The sequence below is a fragment of the Panthera onca genome, chromosome D4, assembly GCF_046562875.1.
Source record: "Panthera onca isolate mPanOnc1 chromosome D4, mPanOnc1 haplotype 2, whole genome shotgun sequence".
Classification (NCBI taxonomy): Eukaryota; Metazoa; Chordata; class Mammalia; order Carnivora; family Felidae; genus Panthera; species Panthera onca.
This window is the reverse complement of record NC_138351.1, coordinates 62652652-62679074: the sequence shown is the minus strand read 5'-3', so window position 1 is coordinate 62679074 and position 26423 is coordinate 62652652. Positions and strand designations below refer to the sequence as shown.

General features: G+C 37.8%; 1 long non-coding RNA gene across 2 annotated transcripts; it reads left to right on the top strand.

Annotated features, from left to right (window-relative positions):
• Positions 1–545: 545 nt before the first annotated feature.
• Positions 546–26153, top strand: LOC144614145 (uncharacterized). 2 transcript variants are annotated; one of them, XR_013551715.2, is made up of 4 exons: positions 546–721; positions 15940–16057; positions 21259–21368; positions 26005–26153. It is a non-coding gene; the product is annotated as an uncharacterized LOC144614145 (long non-coding RNA). The 2 variants fall into 2 exon arrangements; XR_013551714.2 differs by having other exon boundaries at positions 21259–26153.
• The last annotated feature ends 270 nt before the right edge of the window (positions 26154–26423 follow it).

The following is a 26423-nucleotide window of genomic DNA, read 5'->3' as shown; positions in this document are numbered from 1 at the left end:
GCTCAAGGTTCAGAATCGAAGGTTCGAGTTAGCACCAGAAACTTGAAAACAAAACTAGTGTTATGTATATTATATATACTATTATATACATATGTATGACATTGGTTTATTTCTTCGATTCCACAGAGTGGTGTGGAGAAGACCGTGGGAGGATGCTCCGAAAGTTGACCCAGCAGAGAGGAATGGAGCCTTTGCACTGCCGCGGGTTCCAATCCAGTCTAGGAAGGAAGGAGGGCGCTGCTACATTGTATCCATTCAAAGGCTGGGGGGTGGGGGGAGCAGGACCTGGAGCAGCGCGGCGCTGACGCACAGGAGGCGCGTGATTGACGCAGGCGATGTTACTAAATTCGGCAGTTGGCCGGGCCCTGCCGCCGGCGCGCGCCGCAGATAGCGGAGTAGGTTCCCCTCGGTCACCCCCGCCCCTTCTCCATTCAGTGCCGCGCGGGGCGGGGCGGAGCTCGCGGGGCGGGGCGGGGCGGGGCGGGGCGGAGCGCGCGGGGCGGGGCGGAGTGCGCGCGGCCGCGTCTGGATCCGGCCGAACCAAATATAGTGGAGCCTGGCTATTTTTAGCCGGGCCTCGGGCGCGAGCCCGCCGCGTGAGGGGGCGCCCTGACCCTGCCAAGAGTGCGGAGGGGGCGGGGGCGGAGTCGCCATCTTGAACCCGGCTCGTCCCCGTCTAGTGACCGGCGGCGCTGGGCAAGGCTCTGCGCAGGGGGTCGGGGTGAGTGGGTGTGAGTCTTGGGAGAGAGGGGGCGCGGGCTGTGACTGGAGAAGAGGGCGAGGCGCGGGCGAGGTAGCGGGGCGCGCGGCCCGTGGGGCGTGCGTGTGTGTCGGACGGCGTAAGCCGTCTGCCAACCTGCTTGGCAGTCCTGCCACCCGGCGGCCCGGCCAGCCCCGAGTCGCGTGGGGGCGGAGCCGCCCGCGGCCACCACTTCCTGAGAGCCGGGGATACCCCTCCCGGACGTCACGGAGGAGCCGAGGCGGCGGTGGCGGCCCGGAGCTCATCCTGCACTTGCATCACGGGTGCAGCAGCAGCTGCTCTGCTCCTTTGTGGCTTTTTCCCCTGTTGAGTAACTGCTTTGTTAACTGAAAATACCATGACGGGCCAGTGTGATCACCAGCTCAAGACCTCAAAGAAAGTGAAGCTGTCAGGCAAGAAGAGGGAGACTCCCCTAGCCGGCTGTGATGGTATCTGGTGGGTGGGTGTGTAGAGAAGCACTTGACAGTTTCCACGTATTACTTCTTGCCTAATTCTTCACCCCCAAGAAGGTTTAAAAATACTTTTATTTCCATGCTGTAAAAATTTCATGTGTTCTGCACCCCACCCATTCCCCCTTTAGTTTGAAATCTCATGCAGAACTGGAGTCAATGTAGAGCAGAAACCCTAAAATTAGGTACAGTTTTTAGGAAACAGGACATCTTTTAATGAATTTATTGAATAAAGTCCATTTTCTAAGTGTTAATATATAAAAAGGTCTTTGCCCACTCAGGGTTGTTCCAAGGCTACTAAGTTTGTTCATATGAATCGGGCTCCTCCAATGACAGTTTTAAACTCGTGTCTTTGTTTACCTTTAAAAAAAAATCGATTCCTGGCTGAATATCTCCAGGTAAAGGATTTCTCTCTTTTAAGTGGATGTGTTTTTCTGGTTGTCTGTGTTGGTTAATTCTGTGCTTTCCCCAGCCCCTCTTTTGCATCCTTTCCTTCCTGAGTATCAGGTCACCAATCTTTGTTCCTTGACTGCAGTTGGGCTGAGGGCTGTTGTCTGATTGCACTGAGCCAATCAGCTGGCTTAGTACTCCTCTGGGTAGGAAGTTGGGCTGACTGTTGGAGAAGTTCCAATAGTCACTGATAAGTGGCAACGTCTTTGCACTCAAATGGAAAGTCATGGAAGGAGAGACAAGGAAGGCTGTCTTACAAATTGGGACACCATCCTCTGCTTAATCCTTGGTCTCTAAACCTATGCAATTCCTCAAACAGAATGAATCATTCTCTTTTCTTTTTCAAATTGATATCTATTGATCTATACCTTTTCATAAATCTGATTTACTAGAAATCACAATATTCTGTAAGGCATGTGTAATATGACTATTTCAGTAGTCTGAATTACCTTTTTGATGACTATTTTGTATTAAATGAAGCTTAATACTTTATAATTAAATCTCTTCTTTGGGGAAATCAAATAGAATAAGACTACCTTAATCCGTGCAATGTTGAAAACTTAACTGGTTTGGTCCTTTTTCTAGAAGAGAGACATTCATGTGTGGCCTAGTTTACACACACAAAGCAAAGAAAGCAGTTAGTTTTTGCTTTCATGAAGGGTATGGCAGTCAATCTGTAAAAAACTCTTTCTATGAAGTAACTATTACAGATTCATTGGATATTAACCTTTCATTTTGTTTTGGTTTTGTAGGTGAAGTCTGCAAGAAAAAAGGTGCTCTTGCTCTTGGAAAATAAAATATGAAATTTGGGGAAATTTATTGTGTGTGATAGAAAACAATCACTTTAACAAAGTGGGGTTTAAAAAATTGCTTTAAATGCTCTTCTGATTAAGCAATGACATATGATGTTGTTGATTTTGCTAATTAACAAAGAATGATAAGTCTTATTAATGCTAAGGTTGGATAAGGAAAAGCGAAATAAAAAATCCAAGCCAGAAGATGTTACCTGAAATGAAAATAGGAAGGGAAAGTAAAAGAATTGTGTAAGTCCAAGTTTCTAGAATCACTGTAGAAGTTATATATATAGATATATATAGATATAGATATAGATATATGTAAAGATATATATATAATAGAAGATATATATATATGTATGTATATGTAAAATTTGGTAACTGTAGCTGACATTCACTTACAAACTTTAGTGTTCTGGGCTCAGGAATATGGTACTACTGTAGTAGTTTTCTGACTGATCTACCTGCATATCATCTCTTCCATATCAATTCTATCATTGCTCAAAAGGTCTGGATATTCTCTTCAAAGGTCTCCATATCCTGGCCTCTTTATTTCCACAGAATTTCCCCATTCTAGTCAAACTGGTATTTCTACTGCTCTTCAAACATCTTTCCCCCTCCCACATTTGTTCATAGTTTTCCTTTGTATTATGTTCCCTTCTCCTTCTTTTCTGCTTATTGAGATCTTATCTTTCCTGTCAAACTAGCTCAAGAAATGTACTCAGATTGTGTTTTAGTCTTTTATAGAGTTCTTATTTTACAGCTTTTTTTTGGTGCTTTTGTGTTCATAGCTTATTCTCCTGTCAAACTATAAGCTTCAGAAACCTGCTTCACACATCTTTGAAATTTCTGTGGCACCTAAGTTTAACATAGATAGTAAATATCCATAAGATACTTCTCTCTTCTAAATTTGAGTATAGAGACCAGCCATAATATAAATAACAAACTATATGGATTGGGAGCTTCTTGGCATGCATTAATGGATGTATATGAGATCATACATTAAGCTTTCTTCACCTCAACTTCTGACAGTCCTGATTGAAGATACCTTGTTAGATAATGGCTACAAGCCCAGACAGTTGCATGTTGATACAAGGAAATTGCAGTTCGGCTTGTACCTGTTGTATCTGCATAGGAAGATTTGTTAATGATTTTTTTTTTCCTGATAGACTTGATTCTTATTTTACCCTCTTTCTCCCTTTATTTACACTTTCTCTTATGCTGCTTTTTCTTAGTGATGAACCGGATGCTGTAGGCTAGGAAATGTAATGTCATATTCTTGTGCAAAAATTTCTTAAGATTTACAAAATTGAGAACTCTGACATCTGTGTATAATGAGTTAAATATAAAAATTTCTTAATTTTCTACCTCTTCTGAAATATATTTAACTAGATGTGTATGACACTATGTATATGTAGAAGTGAGCTAGGCAAAGAGATTTTGGAATTATATTTGTAGGAAGTTTTAGAGAGAGGCTCTTGTGACTTAGAATATTAAAATTTACTTTAAAAGGAAAAAGTAATAGATGAGGGAAGACTTTCTATATTACAGATTTTAGAAAACAGTAAAAACTGAGATAGAAAGATTACTTAATAGCATAACTGCTAATAATATTTTAAAATCTCACTAAATGATATATTTTTTTAATTCATTAATAAATAACAGGCTTGGAGTGTGGTTAAAAAGAGAGTTTGTTTCTTTTTTTTTATTTAAAAAAATCTTTTAATGTTTATTTTTGAGAGAGAGAGAGACAGAGTGTGAGTAGGGGAGGGGCAGAGAGAGAGGGAGACAGAACGCAAAGCAGGCTCCAGGCTCTGAGCTGTCAGCACAGAGCCCAACGTGGGGCTTGAACTCACAGAATGTGAGATCAGACCTGAGCCGAAATTGGATGCTCAACTGACTGACCCACCCAGGTGCCCCAAGAGAGTTTATTTCCTAGTCATGTTTTTCCCCAGTTGCTGGTAAACTCTAGAAGACCACAGATTTGGGGGAGAAAAGTTACTACTCTTGTGTGATAAATCAACTTGGGATATTATTTATACCTATAAAATGAGAACTTATTTGAGCTAGAAGTGATAGATGAAGTTAATATCTTTTTCCAGATATAACTACATAACCCTTTTCCTTATCACCCAACTGTGAAATAAAAAAAATTGCCTCACATGAACTTCAGTTGCTTCAGAATGTTCTCCAGGAGTGGGATGCTGTATTTCCCAGAGAGCACTAGATTGCTTCTCAGAGGCCTGGGTCTGGCTTGGATGCCATGAAACTGCCCTACCTTGGGTAAGTTTATTAAGCTTTTTTTTTTTTGGAGCCTAAATATCATCATCTATAAAATGACAACATTGGGCTATCTGATCTGAAGGATCTTTTGGGTTCTGGAGTGGAATGCTTTTTTAGGCCAGTTAAATATTGTGAATCACGAGTCAGCTCTGGTCTAGTCTTCTGTCACTACCTGATTGCTGTAGTCCGCAGGCTCAATAACTCTTTTGTATCTAACATGTATGCTTATAGTAGTAATCTTACTAGTAATATATTAAACTGCTTTGGCCTGTGTGATAGTTGTAGCTATTGAGTGGGATCTTGGTAGCCTGAAGGAGTTAATGTACTGCTAGCATCACAGCTTTCTCTTATCCATAAAGTAGAAACGAGCAGAAACCTGGATAGTCCAAAAGTCATTTTATATTTAGCTATGGAATTTGTTTTTTTGTACATTCATCTGAATATGGATGAGTAGCAAATTGACTTCATACAAATTAATAAACTTTCATTGGAATGGATACTGTTGTTTGTTTCAGTTCCTTTCTGATCCTTACTGCATGCTAGGCATAAACCATTTATTTCTTCTTAGATGTAGCAGCCAAGGAATAACTGTCCTTTTTGCTTTTTTCTGGAGAATGATTGGTGATGGTGAGGTTGTAAGTCTTTATATCTCCTTGTAGAGTGTAAGTAGATAGGGTGAAATATTAAGAAGGTTGGTCAAAAGGAAAGTACCAAATAGGTTTTAGGTTGAAAAAATATTAGCACATCAAGCAGGAAGAATGCAATAAATTCTGTTTGCAAACTTGTTACATTTTCAGTTGGATACATCTTTATGGATAAATAAGAGCCAACTTTATAGGCATTGAGAAATACCTATTTTAACACATTGCAGGTTTATTTATTATCTGAGGTTTGGAGAGTCAAAACGTGGTTTGTCCATTAACTTAGGGCTGTTTTTTAAATGCCTGTTCTACATATTTAGGTATCTGGTTTCCTGCTTAGATCATGTAATTAGTAACTGATTCTGATTTTTTTACCATAATACATTTTCCAGTATTTATTCCGCATGTTTATAGTTCACTACTGGAAAAATTCCTCCCTGACATCTGTTCTGAATTAGTTCCCTTTTCCAGTTATGTTTTCCTGTTTTATCGATTGTGGTGATGAGAATAGAAAGCTTATATTTTAAAGATTTATCCTATTTAAGTTTAGTGAAATTGAAACATACTACCTCATTATTTCTAATTTCTGAGAATGATTTTCTTATTTTAAATTCACATGTTCAGTTACTATTTTTACTCTTTTAAAACAACAGAATAAACTGGGTAAAAATTGAAATCCATTTACCATAGTTTCATAGCATTTTACAGCTGTCAATTGACTTTTTAGTTTATTTTTCATATTTCAAAATGTTTTTTAAGAGAAGCTTCTGTTATCTCAAAATCTTTTAAAATCTCTTTTTTGTTTAAATTACCTTGGACATATTTATTTTGGGGGATGAATTTATTGAGCACTTAGAGCAGTTCTTGGCACAGAGTAGGTGCTCTGTAAACATTTGATGGGTGAATGAAAGCAGTTTTCAAGAAGCTTTATACCAGATATTCTATTTTCTTTATCCTAACCAGCCTTGTGGCCTTAATAACTTTTCTGAGAGAGTTTTACGTAGAGTTTAGGCCTAAGAGAGCAGCCGAGGAGGCTGGTTGCACATCAGTGTGCTGTCACCATTGCAGCTGGTCTACAGAAGAGCTGTGCCTTTAGTTGTACCACTCTGTGACATCTGTGTTTGAACCAAGAACCAATTCAGGTATCCTAAGGAATTGTACCACATTTTGACTTAACTCCCCCTAAGAATTAATCTCTGGCTTATCTCTATTTTGATGTGCCTCTCTTACTATAACACTTTCACAAGATTGTGTTCTTTCCTCTTTTCTTCACTGCCTCGGCCCTGGGAATAAACAACCATCAGTGAGTTCTTCACTTCTAGTCATCAGGTTTCCAACTGTAACCCTCACTTTGCTTTTCATTTCTGGATGCTACTATTTAAGGCAGCTTCCAAGTGCATACTCACTTGTCCGCCATCTATCACCCATAGACTGAGGGGTCCAAATGTGGAATATTTAGTAGATATCTCTGGAATTATATCTACTAAACGTTTAATATATTAAGCATTTAAAAATTTACCTTTTGAAAAGGTAATGCATTCACTTGATTCACACAACAAAGTGTTTAGAAATGAGCAGTTTCCTTTCCACCCCTGTTCCCCATCTATTCAATTCCCGTCCTTCCAGAATTTTTAAGTGCATATTCAAGCCAATACAAATATAAATTCTGTTTTTCATTTTATATAATACATATAATTATATATGTATTATTCTCCCTTTTTTACTTAACAGTGTTTCTTGGAGTTCTTTCCATAACAGTGGGAAAATATCCCAGATATATTTCACTTTAATAATATATCTTGGAGCTCTTTTCCACATCATTGTGTGGGTATAGCATCATTTATATCACCAGTCCCATATTGATGGGCATTTGGGAAATTTTCAATCTTTTGCTATTAGAAACAATACTGCAATAAGTACTTTTGTTACATAGATTATTTCATACTTGTGTAAATGTATTTGTAGGGTAAAATTTTAAAAGTGGAATTGCTGACCAAAGAGTGTATGTTATTATAATTTTATAGGTACTACCAAATTGCTCTCTATAGAGGTTGTACAATGTACACCCCCACCAGAAACGCATGGGAGTGACTGGTTACCCATGTTCTTGCCCACAAAATGTGTTCTTGAACTTTTGGATTTTTTCCAATCTGATGGGTGAAAAATGTTATCTTAGTGTAGTTTTAATTTCTATTTACCTTATGAGTGAGTTTGAATATCTTTTCATATGTTTAGGAGCCATTTATATTTCCTTTTTTGTGAAATGTGTCTTTTATCCCTACCTTTCTTGGTGGGGGGGCGGGAGGGGGAGTGGTTGGTTGTTTAAAATCACCCTGTGGCTGTTGTGTTTAATTTGCCTGTTGTAATGTGAGTTGCAACATGTCTGCCATCCCCGTTTGTTATTGTCTTTCATCTTTGCTTATGGTGTTTTTGCTAAGTAGATTTTTTTTTTAAATGTAGTTGAATTTGTTATACTTTTATGACTTCTGGATTTTGGGTCACAGTTAGAAAAGCCTGTCCCATTACAAAGTTGTAAAAGAATTCTCTCATATTATCTTCTATTATCTTTGTGGTTTCTATTTTACACTTAAGTTTTTACCCATTTTTCTTGGTGTATGGGTGATGGATGGGTCCAACTATATTTTTCTCCGAATGACTACTCAGTTGCCCCAGAAGCATTTGTGAATAGTCCATCTCTATGTTGTTTTGTTTCTTACAAAAACAAGACTGATTTGTCTATTTTTTTTCACACCTACTTTGCTGTGATTGAATATAAATACTGTTCTCTGTTTTCCTTCCTATAGAACACCTTTCTTTTTTTTAAAAATTTTTTTTTTTTTTAACGTTTATTTTTGAGACAGAGAGAGACAGAGCATGAACGGGGGAGGGGCAGAGAGAGAGGGAGACACAGAATCTGAAGCAGGCTCCGGGCTCTGAACTGTCAGCACAGAGCCTGACGCGGGGCTCGAACTCACGGACCGCGAGAACGTGACCTGAGCTGAAGTCGGACGCTTAACCGACTGAGCCACCCAGGCGCCCCTAGAACACCTTTCTTAACGACAGTGGCAATAATGTCTTTCACCCTGCTACCTCCTTGCTTGCCTCAGCAACACCCACAGCCTGGCAACCAGTTAATATTTGAGTTGAATATAGGTGCTCAGAAAGCTCTCCAGATTTTCCATTGAACATTAACTAGCTAAAAAGAAATCCTAACTGTAATCAGGTTCCTTAGAGGACTTCGAACCAGGGATGTCTTCTGGCTCTCGCTAGACATATTGACCAGCTATTGTAGAAGCTGAAGTCCACTACCTGAGTTCTTCACTCCTAAAGCAGTCCAGTTCGAGTTGCTTCTTCCTGTGCAAGGTCATATCATCTGCCATCTCTGCTTTGTCTGACAATGTGGGAAATTACCTTCTATAGTTGGAGTGGGAACCATAATATGCCAAAAACCTGGTTTGAATCCTCTGTCGTGCAGTGGCCAGCTCCAAAACCTCATTTACTGTGAAAGTGATTATGGAATGATTTGGGGAACATTTGTCTTCAACTTGAGACCCAGGCAGATTAGGTTTTTTCATAGGGAACCTGGGGAAAACCCTAGTACTGTTCTACCCAGGGGAGAGAATCCAAGCAGGCTGATGAACCAGTTTACTTGGTATCCTTACAAGCACGTACTAAGCTACTTGGGTTCATTTTACAGCTCCTTGCCTTGATAAAAGACTTCCTTCCACTTTTGAACCATTGCCCTAGGTGATTTTTCTTTTTCAGACTTGTCCAGGCTATCTTGCTTGTTCTTTATTACTGAATCTTTTTTGGGAATCCTATTTCTTATCTGTGCCTTCAGACTTTCCCCTGATGCTGATGGTGTGTTCTTTGTCCAATACCAAATTGACTTAAAATTATTTTGGCCAAAACCAATTTTGTGAACACAGACTGGCCAACTGGCAGTTTGGGTAAAAAAATGATTTGACTTAGGGCGAGAGAGAGAGAGAGAGAGAGAGAGAGAGAGAGAGAGAGAGAGAGAATATCCTAAGTTAATTAAATTTTTGAGTAGTGGTAATTTTAGAGTATTATGGGGTGATTAAACACTTTGATTCATTTTTTTAGGGATTTTTCTAACTTCTTTTATATTTCAAATCAATTTTCAGCTACAAGAATACTTTGTTGCTTATGATATCAAAAAGTTAAAACAACCTCGTTTCCCAACCTTAGGAATAGTTGGACAAGCTTGATCTTAACTACAAGGCAGTTAAAGGTTAATTGGAACAACGAAAACATAAACATCAAACGATAAGATAAAAACATGTTTCCTTTTTTTCTCCCTTCTTCATTAAAAAGGCAGTGTATGTGCAGTACAGGACACTCAGAAAAATGTAGATAAGAAATAGAAGGACAAAAGAAAAAAAGCTGTAAGTTCATTCCAGAATAACCACTGTTGTCCTTCCCTGTCTTTTCAAATGCATTTTATACACATAAACTCTGCATGTTGTTTGTAATCTGCCATTATTTAAGCATTCTTCAGTTACTGATTAGTCACCTTTGTGTAGGATTAGGTTTTGGTTCCATTTTGGTTTTTGTCTGGAAGCTGTGGACTGGGCCATCTTCACTGTGAATAGATGGCCATTCTTTTTTTTCCTTCTGTCCATCAATCTTGCCTAGGCCCACATCCAGACTGGGCCCCAAAGACGCTCTGCTTCCTGTAAGTGAGATAGTTTGTAAATGAAGCCATTCTGCCAAGCTTTTCTATGGACTTAGAAAAGGGGTCAGTTTTCAGAATTCCTGTGGAACTCTGATTATATATAAAATAATTCTTGGAGTTTGTGCTTGATGTATATTATATTTATATATATGTAAATTACATAGGGAGAATAAAGAGGGAAAGAGTAGATTGAATTTCCACTAAAATGAAAATAACGAGGCGTTGCATTAGAGAAATCCATGATCATTGGAGGGAAATTATTTAAAGAGATTTTCTCTAAATCAGTGTTGGCAAATATACTCTGTATTGTGCCCAAACCCAAGTCCATGGAAGACATCACTAATGAGTCATGTCACTGTTTTTCACTGATCCAAACTCCGCTTTGGATCATTCTTAAATTGGGGTTCTAGATAGCTGTATCTACTGGAATAGGTGTGGAACACCAATCTCTTTGCCATTCTTGCTCTAAAATGTTGCATTAAAGATTTTTTTTTAAATAGTGGATTGAATAGAAAGTTTTAATAAAATGTTTTATATCTGATGAATAAGTTTATGATGGTAAATATGAGATGTGAGCAGGCAGTAATTATCTGAGTCTCACGCAAAGCACATGCCTCATTGTTATGATCATGGAAGAAGCATAATTAAATTACAGTTTTGTTCTGGAGTGAAAACAATGTCACAGTAATACTCATCATTATAAATTGCCCATGGTATGGTCATGGCGATTGACTCTCTCCAGCATTCGTTCTATCCCAGATGATTAGTGTAAGCAATTATGGTTGATCCCATTTCCTTTGCCAGTGAAGGCTTAGGCATGGCCTGTAACCTGTTCTGGCCAATGAGGTTTGAAAGGAAGTCTGGAGGAGGGCCAGAGTGCTTCTGGGAAAGAGTTTCTTATTCCTAAAAAGAGATAAAAGAAAGACATGGTACCTTTTCTTCCTCTGATGATGTTATGAGAGAATGTAATGGCTATAACTGCTCAGGCCATCTTAGAACAATGAGAAAAAGTAGCTTTGGAAGAAGTTCATCTAGAAGGTAACAGAACGAGAGAAGAAACCTGAGTCCTTGATGACCTTATTGAACTGCTGATTTTATTTTTGGTCTGCTCTACCTCTGAACTTCTAGTTCTGTGAGATAATACAGCGTGATTTGGGATTTTGTCACTTGTAGCCAAAAGCATTCTGAGTGGTTATACCTACTTTGTCCCAAGCAGATTCATGTCCGATGGATTTGATTTTATTATGATACATTTACTTTTATCAGGGCTCTTCCCTCTCCTGACTTCTGGCTTCATAGAGTGTGTGCAGATTCTCGGCCAGTTCTTGTCTTGATCTTCTCTAAGGGACATTGCCTCAGACCAGGGTTCTTCAGAGAAAGCAGTAAAGAACTGGTGTATTTTCTCATCTTGTGTCTTTTACTCATGGCATAGAGTAAGTAGTACCAGGAATGTGTACAGGTCAGGGTATTTGAGTCTTCATTATGGCTTCACTGTTTCGTACCCATGATCTTGGGCAAGTCACTTGAAGACGTTGAATTTCTTCTTTGAAATTTGTTACTGATAGTCTTTTTTTTCCTTCATGGTATTGTGATTCAAATGAAGTCATGTGAACATGGCAAATTTTAAAAAGTCCAGTTTTTAAAAAATGAATACTCAGGCTTGGTTGGATTTTCTGATTATTTTCCAGTGAATTAATGTCAAAATCTCTATAATCAGCTCTGTGTAACGCTTGTTAGCCTGTAAGAAAGGCAAGAAAGTGTGATATGGGTCATAATAATACAAGTAATTAGGGATTGAAGTTGATATTTTAGTGGCAACTTACAGCCTGAAATAAAGTGAAAGGACTATACAATTATGAAGGAGAAATAAAGGTCAGAATGTTTATCTTGAGGCTTGATTCTAGTTCAACCAGAAATTCTGGTGAGCCAAATTTGGGGAAAGAGAAACCAGTAGAAGAAACACCCCCCTCTAGTGGCGAGGGGCCAGGTTCTATACTTTGGTTGCTAAGATGGGTGACTAGGGAATGAATGGCTTTTTAGCATGTTTTTTAAGTTTTGTTTTTTGTTTTTCTTTTAAAGATTTTACTTTTAAGTAATTTCTATATGCCCTGTGGGGTTCAAACTTAAAATGCATGTTCTACCAACTGAGCCAGCCAGGTGCCCCAGGATGTTTTTTAAGTTTCTTAAGAAGAATCCCAAGGATCTAGAGTCAGAACTTTTAAGGAAGATCTTTAGCCCATCTTCCTTATCAAGGGAGTTAACACATTTTACAGAATAAGTAGTAGTTTGGCAGTCTCATGTGGAATTGATTGAAAAATATAGATGCTACAGTTGGAAGTGGTTCACAGTTTACTTTTTTTGTAGGTCATTTAAGAGCATGAGAATTAGGAGACTATTGTTGCTAAATTTCTTATTAATCTGAGATAATACAGTATGTACCTTTATAAATCCATTTGTAGGGGGATAAAGCCTATATTTAAAGTTATGGGTATGCCATACAGTAGTATTCACCTATATATACAAAATAATGGGGGTGGCTTTCCTAAGTATAATTATTGATTTGAAATTTTTTAGTGGCCATCCTGAGAACTGAATGTTTAACATGCATCTTGGAGGTGATTTAATTGCTTTCTATGGAAAGGTAGTGAAATTAGGTAGATTAAAATAACATATTACCCACAATTCAGTGGTTTGGTGGGAACACCTAATGCATTATTGAAGGACATCTCATTTTAAGGATGTATGTTGTTGATGGTAATAATTACAAGTGATTATTACATTTACAAATCTCAAAGTCCTTGAAGTTTTTATTGTTCAACTGCTATTTGGGAAGAATCCTTTAACATTTACTTAAAGGTTTCTGAAGAGGCAACATTTCAGACAACACATTTTTATGGAACTCTGGGTTAGATCTAAGGATGATTTGAGTGCCATTCTACTCTAATACAGAATAGAATGATTAAGGCACAAGAAAATAAATTCTGGTACCAGACTGCATTATCAAAGTGCCATTTTTTTAAATTTTTAATGTCAAACTTCCTTGCCCTGAAGGGAAGACATTTGCAGCTTGCAGTAGAACCAACCTCTCAATAACTTAAAATGTGTCTGAAGATGTTTTATGTGAAATAAAAATGGAAACATTCTCTCGGAAATATGAACTTGTACATTGGTAAAGTAAGATTATAGAGTTATGAAGTGAACTTTTGTATGTAACTTGTGGAACTAATATCCTTAGTTTATGGTTATACTTCATAAATATACTTGATTTTAGAAAGAAGAACTAGGTCTGGCAGTAGATCAGGATCTACCTATTGGGGAAAACCAGAAATAGGAGGAAGAGATTATTAATGGTTCATTCTTCACCGAGAAAAATTCAGTATGGAATAATTAAGGTCAGCTACAGAAAGAATTATGATTATGTTAAGTGAGTTCACAGATATTGTTGAAGGCAAATCAGCTAGAACTGATTTGTTAATATATATGGGGGCAATAAACCAATTAGATAGTCTCTTTACTAAATTAGTATGACAGTAGTAGAAGATTATCTGGAGGGAAATAAAATAGACGATAGGGTTAGTGGTAATTAGGCCTTCATTAAATCCTAGCACTAAAGAGGTACTATGTATATTAGTGATAGCTTAATTCTATACATAAAATTGGATATTAAGAATTGATAGAATGTTGGCATTGTTAAAATTAGGCACGTTGATTTTTGTGTAAAGGGTTGCAGCAAGTGGATTTGAATAAAGAGCCTGTGCTCCAAACCTCATTTGAAATTCCAGATAAAGTATAAGAATAATAATAATACATATTCACATAGGATTTTACAGTGTTCTGAGTGTTTTCAGATCCATGATTTCAGTTTAGTCTTATCAGAACTCTGGGGGATAGTAGCACAGGTCTGATTATCCCATTTTTACTAATAAGGCAGTGGAGGCTCAGGGAGGCTAATGGACTTGCTAAGCAGCAAATAGGGACAAAACTGTCAGGTGTGGTACTTGAACCCAGGGCTTCTTACCAAAATGCCTTTGTTCACTGTCTCCTGGGGCTGCAGTAACCAATTATCACAGATCCGGGGTATAAACAACAGAAACGTATTTTCCCACAGCTCAGGAAGCCAGAAGTTTGAAATCAAGGTGTTGGCAGGCAGCACCCCTCCAGAGCCTCCAGAGGAGAATCCATTCGTTGCCTCTTCTGGCTTCTGGTGGCCGCTGGCATTCCTTGACTTACGGTTGCCTCACTCCAGTCTCTGCCTCTGTGTTCTCATAGCCTCCTTCTTTTCTGCTCCGTGTCTTTTCCTCTTCTGTCTCAAAACACTCTTGGCCTTTCTCTGGAAAGGACTTTCTCTGATAAGGACTGGCTTTAAGACTCCACTTGTGATTAGATTTAGGGCATGCCTAGTTAAGCCAGGATGATTTCCTCATCTCAAGATCCTAAATTACATCCCCAAAGGCCCCTTATTCAAAGAAGGTGATAGTCATAGGTCCTAGGTATTAGGGCATGAACATATCTTTTCAGGGGCCACCATTTAACCCCACTACATTTATTATATGCAATTTAACTCTTTATCTTCCTTTTGGATTGAAAAAATAATCTTCCATGTGAAGATAGGTAGTGGACTTAGGGAATTTTTAGCTAGTATCTAGAGAGGAACATTTAAAATATTTCTGATTGGTGCTAAGTGGTTAGTAAGTAGAATTGACCTAATACAAGGGTTCCACCAAATTGTTATGTTGGCTTTCGCATTCACAGAACTATAAAAGATGGGATTAAAATAAGTTAAAGTAACATTTGCTATTCACGATTAACTATTAAAAGTTGGCTTTTTTGTTTTTGTTTCTTGTGCTAGAAGAGGTGTATGTGTATGTGTGTTTTGCATTTTGTTAATGACCTTGGTATGATCAGTTTCTTACATCACATGGGCGTTCTAATTTGGGTCATATAAATCAAGATTCATATATGTAACTCTTTGAGGGAAGGGGCTCCATGTGTCTTACGGTTAGAACTCCAGTTTACTGCTTGACACATAACATAGATGTGCTCAAGTAATTTGCTGAATGAACGAAATAACTTTTTTATGACATTCAAATCACGTAGCCACAGATCCCATACTAGTTCACTTTTTGGAGGGTCCTGAGTGGCAATAACAATAAGATCTACTCATTGTAGGAGAATCCTCCATGTCTCTCAGAGATTGCACTGTGAGTACATTTACTCTTTTTTTTTTAATGTTTATTTATTTTTGAGAGAGAGAGACAGAGACAGAGAGAGACAGAGTGCGAGCAGGGGAAGGGCAGAGAGGGAGACACAGACTCCGAAGCAGGCTTCAGGCTCCGAGCTGTCAGCACAGAGTCTGACGTGGGGCTCAAATCCATGAACTGTGGGATCATGACATGTGCCAAAGTCAGATGCTTAACTGACTGAGCTACCCAGGTGCCTCAAGTCCATTTACTCTTGACAGAGCTTACAACTTTTTTCATCTATGATAATCTTGAACTCTAGGCCAAAAAAACTGTCATCCTTGCCTTGTTCACATTAATAAAAATTAATCAATGAGATTCCTTCAGCCCATCAGTTCACTACTCACTAGCATGAGCTCAGGTAGCATTAGAGGCAGTAGCAAGGGGCTTATTGTACAGCTTTTCAGATCATTAGTGCTAAACATTAAGGTCTGGGGAAGGTTCTGGCTTTTGCCTTCTCAAAGGTCTACTACAAAGTTTTCACTTTCTGATACAAATTCCAGTGTTAACAGATCGAAGTCCAGTGATTATAATGAACTATGTGCCAGACTCTTCTGGGTATTATCGCAAATACTGCTTCCAGCCAACCTTAGAAGTGAAGTACTGTCATCATTCCTGTTTTACAGAAGCACAAAGAAGTTAAGTAACTTGCCCAGGCTCACACCAAGATTTGAAGCCAGGTAGTCTTACTTCAGAGCCTATGTGCTTAGCCATCTCCAATGCTGGCCTCATGCTCATTCGTTTGTAAGTAACCTGTTCTTTCTTTTTGAAAGTTTATATTTTTCTTTATTAAACTTTAGAACTTTTGCCAGGATATGTCTAAGCTGTATGCCTTTTTTCATTTATCCTGCCTGGCACACAATGAGTGCTTTTGATCTAAGAACTCTAGTCTCCTCCTGAGGGAAGTTTTCTTGCACTATGTTTTGATTATTGCTTTCTCCAATGCAGTCCCTCTTGAGTTTCTTTTATTTGCAATGAGGGCTCCTAGATCTGCCCCCCATTTCTCTTTCCTTTTCATTCAGGAATTCCATTTCTTTTATTTTTGATTTGGATATGTGATAACTCATTCACTTGCTTTTCCAGATAACAAGTTTGTTCTTTTAAGGGTTGGTTCTACTGTTTAATTCCTCAGTTGAAATTTGAAGTTTATAAATTGTTCAAAGAATTTCTCAGTCTATTATGTTTTTTCCATATTAAAATATCATAATCAAGTAAACAAGGTTTATTTGAGATGTGTTAAGGCTGTTTCAACATTAGGAAATATTAATTTAATGTATCACTTTAATAGATCAGAAGAAAAAAATTTAGGATTATTTCCCCAGATATTACAATGGTATTTGATAAATCAGTATTCATTCATAATAAAATGAAGAAATAAAAAACAGTTCTTGGTAACCCAGGAGATGAAAGATATTTTCTAATAGCCACTGTCATACTTAACATTGAAATAACTTAAGGGATATTTCCTAAGTGTATTCTCTGAACTGTGGGTTTTTAATGTAAAATTTTGTTTTTATTTCATTGATGTATATTTATATCCTTTTACCAATACCACGTTGTCTTAAGTGCTTAGTTTTATATTAAGTACAGAAATCAGGTAATGTGAATTCTCCTTCCTGTTTCTCTTTTTCAGAGTTGTTCCACTCATTCTAGGTCCTCCGCTTTTCCATATAAAGTTTAGAATCAGTCTGCCAAATTCTACCAAAAACTATGCTGGAATTATTTTTGAGATTGCATTGAATATGTAGTTCAATTTGGAGAAGACTTGATATTCTAACAATATTGAGTCTTCCAATCCAAGAACATGTTACATAGTGCCAGTTTTACTTAGGTCTTTTTTATTTATCTCTTTAGTTTTGTTTTTTTTTTAAAGCATACATATTTTGCATGTATTTTGTTAGCTCTATCTCATATTCTGTTGCTATTTTACATGATACTTTTTTAAATCAAGCTTTTAATTTTAATTCCAGTATGGTTTAACATATAGTCTTATATTAGTCTCAGGTGTACAATATAGTGATTCAACACTTCTGTACAACACCTAGTGCCTGTCACAAGTGTACTCCTTAATCCCCATCGCCTATTTCACCTGTCCCCCCGCCCACCTTCCCTCTGATAACTACCAGTATGTTCTGTATAGTTAAGAGTCTATTGCTTGGTTTGCCCCCTTTTCTCTTTTTTTCCTTTGCTTGTTTGTTTTGTTTCTTAAATTCCACATATGAATGAGATCATATGGTATTTGTCTTTCTCTGACTTATTTTGCTGAGCATTATACTCTCTGGCTTCATCCATGTTGTTGTAAATGGCAAGATTTAATTCGTTTTTATGGCTAAATAATATTCCATTTTATGTATGTATGTGTGCATACACACACACATGCACACACATATATATACACACCATATTTTCTGTATCCATCTATGAATGGGCACTTGGGCTGCTTCCATAATTTGGCTGTTGTAAATAATGCTGCTATAAATATAGAGGTGCATGTATCTCTTTGAATTCGTGTTTTTGTATTTTTTTTGGTAAATACCCAGTAATGCAATTGTTGAATTGTAGGGTAGTTCTGTTTTTAACTTTTTGAGGAACCTCCATACTGTTTTCCACAGTGGCTGTCCCCGTTCACATTTCTACCAACATGCACAAGGGTTCCCCTTTCCCCATATCCTCACCAGTGCTTGTTTTTTCTCATGTTTTTGATTTTAGCCATTTTGACAGGTGTGAGGTGATATCTCGTAGTTTTGATTTGCGTTTCCCTGATGATGAGTGATGTTGAGCATCTTTTCATGTATGTGTTTGTTGGCCATCTGGATGTCTTCTTTGGAGAAATGTCTGTTCATGTCTTCTGCCTATATATATATTTTTTAAGTTTATGTATTTGAGAGAGACAGAGATAGCACAAGCAGGGAAGGGGAAGAGAGAGAGGGAGAGAGAATCCCAAGCAGCTCTGTAGCGCAGAGCCTGACATGGGGCTCAAACTCATGAAACCTTGAGATCATGACCTGAGCTGGAACCAAGAGTTGGACGCTTAACTGACTGAACCACAAAGGCACCCCTCTGCCCATTTTTTAAATTGGATTGTTTGTTTTTTTGGGTGTTGAGTTGTATCAGTTCTTTATATATTTTGGGTACTAACCTTTTTTGGATATGTCATTTGCAAATGTCTTCTTGCATTCAGTAGGTTGCCTTTTAGTTTTGTTGATTGTTTCCTTTGTTGTGCAGCTTTTTGTTTTGATGCAGTACCTGTAGTTTACTTTTGCTTTTATTTCCCTTGCCTCAGGAGACATATCTAGAAAAATGTTGCTATGACTGATATCAGAGAAATTACTGCCTGTGTTTTCTTCTAGGATTTTATGGTTTCAGGTTCCACATTTAGGTTTTTAATCCATTTTGAGTTTGTTTATTTATTAAAAATTTTTTTTAACATTTAATCATTTTTGAGAGACAGAAAGAATGAGTATGAGCAGGGGAGGGGCAGAGAGAGAGGCAGACACAGAATCTGAAGCAGGCTCCAGGCCCTGAGCTGTCAGCACAGAGCACAATGTGGGGCCCGAGCCCGTGAACTGTGAGATCACAATCTGAGCCGAAGTCAGACACTTAACCGACTGAGCCACCCAGGTGCTCCAGTTTTGAGTTTATTTTTGTGTATGGTATAAGAAAGTGGTCTGGTTTCTTTCTTTTTCATGTAGCTGTCCAGTGTTCCTAACACCGTTTGTTGAAGAGATTGTCCTTTTCCCTTTGGATATTTTTTCCTGCTTTATCAAAGATAAATTGATGTTACAATTGTGGGTTTATGTTTGTGTTTTCTATCATGTTCCAATGAGCTATGTGTCTGTTCTGTTTTGGTTACTACAGATTTGTAATATTTTGTGAAGTCTGGAATAGTGATACCTTCAGTTTTGTTTTTCTTTTTCAGGATTGCTTTGGCTATTTGGGGTCTTTTGTGGTTCCATACAAATTTTAGGATTGTTTGATTTAGTTTTGTGAAAAATACTGTTGGTATTTTGATAGGAATTGCATTAAATGTGTATATTGGCTTGGGTAACATAGACATTTTAATAATATTTGTTTTTTCAATCCATGAGCATGGATGTCTTTCCATTTCTTTGTGTCATCTTCAGTTTCTTTCATCAGTGTTTTAAAATTTTCAGAGTACAGGTCTTTCACCTCTTTGGTAACTTTATTCCCAAGTATTTTGTTATTTTTGGTGCAATTGTAAATGGGATTGTTTTCTTAATTTCTCTTTCTGTGCTTCGTTATTAGTGTATAGGGATCTGGAGTTTTATTAAAAAAAAAGGTGTTTTAGTATGTTGGTTACAATAAGGCAACATATTTTAACAAACACCAACATTTCAACACCTTAATACAATAAGAACTTATTTCTCCTTCATGTAATACTCCCATGTGGATGTTTCTGGTTGATAAACAGTTTTTCTCTGTATGGATTCAGGGACTCAGGTTCCTTGCATCATGTGGCTCTGCCATTTCCTAAGGCCTTGACATCTTCTCTTTCCAACTGGCAGAAAGGCAAGGATATGGTGGAGAATGCACACTCTCTTCTCAATTACTTTGGTCTTGACACAATGCACATCATTTCTGTTCACATTCTTACATTCCATAGGCCAGATAGGTGTTCTCACCTATCTGTAAGGTGTGTTTGTATATTGGTAGTGGGGCGGGGGGCATGGCAGAATGGGAAATAGTATCACCTGGGCAGCCACACGTAAGGGAAAGGAATAGACGTTCTCATTTGTAATTGGCAAGATGACACCTCTGAATAGAAGACACTGTGGTAATTAATATCTTTCAAATTTTAAACTATACATATCCTTTGAACTTAAAACTCCACTTCTAGCAGTTTTTACTGAATATTATTTACAAATGTGTACCTATTTACATTTTAAGGACACATCTAGTAACGTTGTAGTAGCAACATATTAGAAATATTCTGAATGTCCATCAAAGGGGACTGGATGGGGGCGCCTGGGTGGCTCAGTCAGTTAAGCGTCCGACTTCAGCTCAGGTCACGATCTCGAGGTCCGTGAGTTCGAGCCCCGCGTCGGGCTCTGGGCTGACAGCTCAGAGCCTGGAGCCTGCTTCCGATTCTGTGTCTCCCTCTCTCTCTGCCCCTCCCCCGTTCATGCTCTGTCTCTGTCTCTCAAAAATAAATAAATGTTAAAAAAAAATTAAAAAAAAAAGGGGACTGGATAATCAAGTGGTTATATTTTCATACAATGGAACATTTTGTAGCTACTAAGAGTAATAAGGCAGTGATAAGTGTATTGCCTGGGAGATTTGAAAAATGAGGTACAGGATTGTGTGTGCATGGCTACCACTTATTTAAAAAGAAATATATACACATACGCAAAATATCTGTGGAAGGATCACAAGAAACCGGTAACAGTGGTTGTTTCTGGTTACAACTAAAAGGTGATTGGGAAATGGGATGGGAGAGAGACATGCTTTTACTGTATACTCATCTATACCTTTTGATATGCTCCTTTTTAAATATAAAGAAGTTAGTTGTAGAAGTATAGTAAATGACATGGAAAGATGGTTGTAATATATTGTTGCCTGAATAAGCTGTTGACTGAAAGGAATGTACAATAGGGTTTCAGTTTTATAAATAAATAATTTTTAAGTGGCATATACAAAAATATAGTGGTTTTTTAGTGATTTTTTGCTTATCTGTATTTAAGATCTTTTAAATAATGCGCATCTATCACCTTTGTAATTAAAATACATAAATAAAAATAAAAGAAGAAATACAATGAAAACTTTCCCTAGTACTCCCTGAAGTTAACCCTGCCATGAAATCTTTCCCCATTTCAGCTGAATGCCTCTTATTTGCTTTCGTGCTACATCTTTCATACATTCATCACACCTTGAATTGCATTATCACATACACATTTATCTTACCTACTCTGTACATTCTTTTAAAGGCCTGGATCTTACCAGATGCATCCAGATTCCCTGTCTATGCCAAGAACAGTATCTTTCTCATAACAGGTGTGCAGTAAATACTGAGTTGGTGTTTGAAGCAGAGAGCACAGTGAGTAAAGTCGTTGTGCATTTTGTTGTTTTGTGATGCAACCTGTATTCAATACTGTACCAGATTCACTCTGTAGTTATGCCGGGGCCCATTAGGTGCAGTGCAAAGCATGTGGGTGAAAGGCTTTCCTTTCTAAAATGATACTGGTTGTCCCTAGAGATCTCTGTTTCTGCATCTTAGATTAGTTAGTGTGGTTTGGTTATAGAAATATATATAGCAAAAATGACATAAAGTTGAAAATAAATTTAAGGTTAATCAAATTGCTGATGACATGGTTCTGCTGTTTTACAGGTGAGACACTCCTACCTGCTTGATATATTTTTTAAAGATTTAAAAAAAATGTTTATTTATTTTTGAGAGAGAGAAACTGCAAGCGGGGGAGGGGCAGAGAGAGAGAGGGGGACAGGAGATCCCAAACGGTCTCTGGACTGACAGCTGCTAGCCCAATGTGGGGCTCGAACTCATGAACCAGGAGATCATGACCTGAGCCAAAGTCTGACGCTTAACCGACTGAGCCACCCAGGTGCCCCTCTGCTTGGTATTTTAATTTAGATCAGTTTGCTCCTATTTTTCTCCCCATATTACTTTCCTTTCCCCATTTGTGTCTTTTTGCTACAACATCTCCTTGTACACATAACTTTAGTTCTGTTATGGTTATAGGGGCCAGTTATGCATGAGAAGAGATAGAATTGGGAGCTGATAATGTTACTTACAGCAGTTAAGATTTTTTTAATTGAAATTGCTTGAGAATTGCTTTGATGGCCTGGCTTCTCTTCATGTCCCAGTTTTATTGCTAGATTTCTTGCCACTTTATTGCCTTATTCTCCGTTTTTCTTCCCTATGTTCTAGTCACAGAGGTTTACTCAGTATACCCCAAAAGTTCTTTCTAGGGCCTTTCCTCAAAACTTTTCTTACCGGGAGGTTCTCTGCATATGTCCATTAATTTAAGTACTACCTTCCCACAAAGAGCCAGTTCACATGCCACCTCCTCAAAGAAGTCATTACAGATCCTCTTAGTCAATTTCAATATACTCATTCTTCCATTAAATCATTATACCCTCATTAGAGTGCTAATTAAAGTTTATTTATTAATTTTTTCATTGTGTACACATTCATTGAGTGTCTACTGTGCATAAATTGTTCTGGGAGCTAGGGTAAGAGACCGTTAAGACAGTTTTCAAGAAGCTTACAGAATCGTGGGGGAGGCATATGAGCAGGATAGTTTCAGTACACAGTGGAATAAGTACAGTGGGTGTGTGCAGGATTCTGTGGGAGCCCAGAGAGGGAGCATCTAATGTAGCAGGGGCTGGGGAATTCCAGAAAGATTTGAGCTGGACATTGGAGAAATGGAGGTAGAGAAAGGAATTTCCCAGACTAATGGAACAGCACGTTGTAAGTCACTGAGATGTGAAATGTCTTGCATATCTGAAGAATAAGTAGCTCAGGCTGCAGTGTGGATGGGGGAAGTGGCAGGAGATGCATTCAAGGAGGCAAGACAATGGAATCGTGATGGACCTTTTGTGCCAAGCTAGGCACACGAGCTTTCTGAAAGCAGTATAGAGCCCTTGAAGGACTTTATGTAGGGGACAACTAAGTAAGCCTTGAGTTGTTTTTCTCGATGGTATGAATCAAGTCTTATACATCATGGTATCACCTTAGCACCTAATACAGAGCTTGATACTAGAGGCCAGTAAAATTGAACTGGGTTTGCTGGGTACTGCTTTAATTCTTTTCAAGAATTAATTTATCTGGAATAATAACAGTAATAGTGTTGAACACTTTTGCACTCTGTCAAATCTATAAGCATTATCTTACCTAATCCTTACTACTCTCTAAGCATAGGGGCTTAGAGCATTTAAGTGAGGGGACCACCATAATAGTTAAGTCTGCTTAGGTTTGAATTTCAGCTCCTCCAGTTACTAGTTTTGGACTTCAAAGTTACATTTGTGCTTCAGTTTCCTCATCTGTAAAATTATAATGATAATAATACCTCATAGGGTATTGTGAGGAGTAGTGATACATGTAAAAACATGTAAAGTGGTTGGCCCTATAGTTGCTAAGCAATTACATATAATTAATTTTTAGCTATTATTAAGAAACACACCCCAAAGTCACAGGCACAATTAGTGGTAAAGCCCAAGATGAACAAGGCAATTTGACTTCAGAATCTTTAATTACTATTTATTCTATGTTATAACTGCTTCTGTGGTTATAGTGAGATGAGTAAAGATGGGTTCCAAGCAGTGAAACAAAATGAAGAATTTTAGTCAACATGGGAAATACCATTTGGGGTAGGGAGTTCTTAGGGGCTCTTCAAATTACCCTCACTTAAAGAACTCTTCCTTTGCTACCTTGCCTGCACTTTAGAGACTTATGTGAGAAGTATATCTCTGTAATTTAGGTAGATGATGCTAATTCCAGATTCATAGTTCACATAGCTATTGAACCTAGAGACTATTTTATAAAGGTCTCCCTCTAGGAGTTTGTCTGCTAGTGCTGGCACCCAGTATACAATGTCAAGTCTTGTAGCTCTGTTCCTTTTCTCCATACTCCCTAGATTTTTCCAACTTTAGGACCCAAGTGGGAGTCTTATGTTGGAGGATGTTGTGCAAACCACATGCGTAAAGAAAATAATTTACATTTTTCCTTTCTTAGCTTCTGGAACATCAGTGATTCCATCCTCCCACTTCTATTGGGCAGAAATTGAGGTATTCTCCTTATGCTCCCTCATCTTCTCCAAAAGGCACCACACACACACACACACACACAGACACACACATTCCTTGCCATACATGTCAGAGGGACCCAGCATAACTGCTTTTTTTCTGATTCAAGGTCCTAAGAACATACTAAGTCTTTGGTAATAGAGGCTCCCACCAGCAATTCACTTTTTCTTCTCTGTTCTTACTCTTTCCAGTCATAACTGTCTTTCAGCTTTCTTTTTTTTTCACCAATTTATCCCAATATCCCTTGCACAGTGCTTGGTATATAGTAGGCATGCAATAAGTAGTTTTTGAAAGAATAAAAGAAAGGCAGGATGCATTGTATATTCAATACTTTAATGGTATTCAATTACAGAAAAATGTGCAAAAATATTGCCTTGCTTTAAGTTTCATGGGAACAGATTGGTGTTAGCAAGTAGGCCCCACCGTCACCTCCACTGCCACATTAGAGCTCCCACAACTTCAGGATTTATCCCCCTGAGTATATGTAGTAATGGGACTGAATTGATGCCTCACAAATAGAGATCTCCAGGTTTGGGGCAGGTCTGTCTCATGAGCTTTGTTATTTTTCCAAATTCTTTTGCAATTTCATGACTTCATAATGGAAGAGTTTCCACAAATTTAAGTCCGTATGGAAATTAATAAGTCATAGGAGACATATTGCTTACTATTAGAAAAGGGTGGGGGAAAATAGAATATATCCAGGGCCTATGGTTCAGAATAAATAACCTTCATAATTCTGGTGTCTATAAGGACTCAAATTTATGTAGACAGTGGTGCTGAGACAAACCCTCTTTCACTGGTTTCCTAGGAAAACCATTAGAGATGTGAAAAAAGAGGCTTAAATTTTAGGAGCTTATGCTTGCCTGAAAGTCCAGACTCATGTTTAGTCTGGGCCATGATGACACACCAGTAGACTATCCAGACATGTTCAAGGCTGTGAACCTGGTCATTCAGGACTTTGTTTGACCTTGGATCTCATACAGTGTATCGCAGTATGCAGAAATAGTGTGTCGAAAGATGAAGAACATCTCCTGAAGCCCAAGAATGTCCTGTGTGTGTGTGTGTGTGTGTGTGTGTGTGTGTGTGTGTCTGTATCTATAACCTGGAGGTAATCTCCAAGACTTCAAATGAAAGTGATACCCAGGTTTGAATCTGGTGTGCTTCATGCACAAACTTTGTTAACTGCTTGCTCTGTCTTCAAACCTCCTTAAAAAGGTTACTTTAAGGTTACTTTTCATACCTCTATAAGCAATTAGAAAAAGAAGACCAAATTAAACCCAAACCAAGAAGATTAAGATAACAGTGGAAATCAGCCAGATAGAAAAGAGATAGTTAATAGAGAAAATTGACAACGCCAAAAGTTTGTCCTTTGAAAGTATAATAAAATTGATGAACCTCTCCTGGGATTGATAAGGATAGAAAACAGAAATTACCAACCTGAGGAATGAAAGAAATATCACTAGATCATACTGACATTAAAAGAATAATAAAAAAATAATATGGAAAACAACAATGTGGAAATTTTATACCATTAAATTCAACAAATTAGATGTTTTCAAATTACTTTAAATCATAACTTACTAAAGCTAATACAAGATGGAATAGAAAATCTGAGTAACCCTTTATCTACTTAAAATTTTGAATTTGTGATTTAAAAAACCTTCCCATGAAGAAAACTATAGGTTCAGATGATCTCTCTGAGGAGTACTATAAAACATTTAAAGAAAAAACAATATGAATGCTAAGCAAATTTAGAAAATAAAGGAGGAAGGAATATTTCTTAACTCATTTTATGAAGCAACTATTACCCGGATACCAAACCTGAGAAAACTATTTCAAAAAAATGTTGCTGATCAGTATTTCTGTGATTGTAGCCACTGCAATATAGTGAATGTTTGTGTCCCTCCAAGATTCATGTGTTCAAATCCTAACCTCCAATGTGATGGAGAAGTCAACAGTCTGCAACCTGGAAGAGGACCCTTACCAGACACTGAATCTGCTGGTGCCTTGATCTTGGACTTCATACCCTCCAGAATTGTGAGAAATAAATGTTTGTTGTTTAAAGTCACTCAGTCTATGGTATTCTGTTACAGTAGCCTGAAGTAAGACAGAAATCAGAATCCTTAATGAAATATTAACAGGTTGAATCCAGCAATATATGAAAAAGTTAGTACCTCATGATCAACTGGGGTCTATTCCAGGAATACAAAGCTGTTTAATCCAAAAGTTAATTAATGTATTTCACATATTAGTATGATAAAGGAAAAAATGTTTAATTCTCTCAATAAATGCAGAAAAAACATTTCACAAAATTCAACAATTCTTGACT